The 2,446-nt window shown below is 37.4% G+C and overlaps 1 non-coding gene across 1 annotated transcript; it reads right to left on the bottom strand.

Moving 5' to 3' along the window:
- Window positions 1-544: 544 nt before the first annotated feature.
- Window positions 545-626, bottom strand: Trnas-gcu. The gene has a single exon. It is a non-coding gene; the product is annotated as a tRNA-Ser (tRNA).
- Between the last annotated feature and the right edge of the window lie 1,820 nt (window positions 627-2,446).

Below are 2,446 nucleotides of genomic sequence, written 5' to 3' on the forward strand. Positions count from 1 at the left end.
GATGGTCCACTCAGGGTGACGCTTTTATCGGAGTACCACTTATGAGTGTACTGCATAAGCCAGCATAGGCTCGGGGGCTTCGCCGAGAGCGCGGACAAATTCAAGGGCTCCCCACATGTGGAACACACAACGTCACTGTGCATGTCAGAGACATGTGGTTAAACATTGTGTTGGTTTAACTTCTAGTGAAATTGCATTTGACTACAGTCTAATCTCACTCAGTACAATTGCTTCTCCACGTCTTATTATTTCTGCAGTTTCGCCAGTTCAAACCTTGTATCTCATAATCCTTTATACCTCAAATCTTAGCTAACGGCCGCAGCAATAGCAAGAACCAAAACAACATTAGCTACCGCTGCTGCTGCTACAAAATACTACGACTACCAAGGCGACAACATAGTGTATCAAATATATCAAGTTAGAATACTTCGTGTAACTTAAACCGCAGTCAATGCAAATGGAAATTTAAGCTACTGAAATAAAGTAACATGAAACAGTATATTTAAAGGAATATAATACACGAAAAACATAAAATAAATACCGTCGACGAGGATGAGATTCGAACTCACGCGGGGAGACCCCAATGGATTAGCAGTCCATCGCCTTAACCACTCGGCCACCTCGTCGCTAAGTGCCAAATGTCATGACAAATAACTTTAAACACAAATGTGCGTTTTGTGATGTCATTTCTAAATATAGATGACATTAACAGTAGACATAGCTAGATGATATTTACGCTGTATATGCACATTCACATGCGATTATGGCATACTTGTTTTTCATGAAGATTAATTTTAACATTTTATAGTATTCTGTCTGTCTCTATCTCTCCCTCTCTCACCCCCCCCCCCATATATATATATATATATATATATATATATATATATATATATATATATATATATATATATATATATATATATATATATATATACACGCACACACACAAGGCAGGTCAGATATATTGCAAAGATCAACTGAAACTGTATACTGGAACTGTCAAAAGATACAGGTGAAATAAAGGCCGGAAATAAATAACCAAAGAGCGTGTGTCGAGGTAAAATAAAGAAAAATCATCATGGTTTATGTTCAAATTTATATGTTACTGATAGAATGTTGGTTACAACCGAAGCAAAAATCCCCAATACATGCAACAGCGACTACTTATAATAGCTACCATATTAGATAGTAGTATTCCGCTTAAACTTCAAAATATTGAAAAAGTTTAGAAGCCACAAAAGCAAAATTCTGACGTTTCGGACAGGGTACTTTGTCGAAAATATAAAACCGCGTCGAAATTGATGTTCTTCTTGTTGAACACTTACCAAACTGGTTCCACAACGACACAAACCACCATTGGTTTTCTTAGACTCTTGTATTTTGCTTTAGTTTTTAATGCTGTTGCTTAGCTCCAGGTCAGTCTTGGCTGAGCTGACCTATAATGACTTCCACGCGTGAGAATCACGAACTATAAGTGGTTGGATGTGATGTTTCTAGCGAGTTGAGTGACAACGTCGAGGTTCCCACGATATTACAAAATCCTCCACACATACAAGAATCATTCTCTATCTAAACATAAGGGAAAACTTTGAGTAATTCTTCCCCAAAATTCCAGTGAGGACACTGAAAATCGAGTCAGATACGTTCAAGACCTAAAAAAAGAAGGTAAAAGTTTCAATTTGATGTGATAATTTACCGCAATAAAGTGAGCGAGATTTGTTTCTGAAGAAACCCCCAGCGTTTTTCTCTAAGGTTAGTGACTTCGTTCAGTTCTTTTTGTTTGACCAACTGGTCCGTATCCAGAGCAGTCTGTACAAAGGCGCATGCCCAAGGGGGTGGTACAATCAGCAGTAAATTCATTAGCCAACGACCTTACATCACCAGATATAAATGTGGCCATCAACAGAAGAAAGGTTTCCGAATCGCAAGCACTTGCATCTATATTAGGCGACTAGAAGTACATGAACTCTTGGTCGTCCCTGATAAGATAGTGAAATAGCAGTGCCGTATAGAGAAATTTTGAATCCCAAGATATGGACCCAGTGAATAAGTCAGTGATCGTTCAGATCAGTTACCGTCTATGACCCTTACGTGACAGGGTGGCTGGATTTCTTCAGATATTTGGAAGTTTTGGGAACGGTCTGCTCTTTATTTTGAGGCTGACATTTTATTTTATTTGTATGATGTGATTGTGGAAGATTAGCCAATAAATTCATAAAAGTTTAGATGTCACAAGACTACAATATCTAATATGTTACTTAAATGGTAAGGGTGGTTTAAGGAGTATGTCAGCAGTTAAATATGATTATGCATGAATTATATGTGGTTAGAAGACAATTTTAACATTGTGAAACTTTGAGAGATAAAAGGGCTTTACAGATACTACAAAGAATGAAGGGACTAAAAGAATCTTGTATGAAACGTGTTTTTCTTTGATTTACTGCCA

This window comes from Octopus sinensis, linkage group LG1, assembly GCF_006345805.1.
Source record: "Octopus sinensis linkage group LG1, ASM634580v1, whole genome shotgun sequence".
NCBI lineage: Eukaryota > Metazoa > Mollusca > Cephalopoda > Octopoda > Octopodidae > Octopus > Octopus sinensis.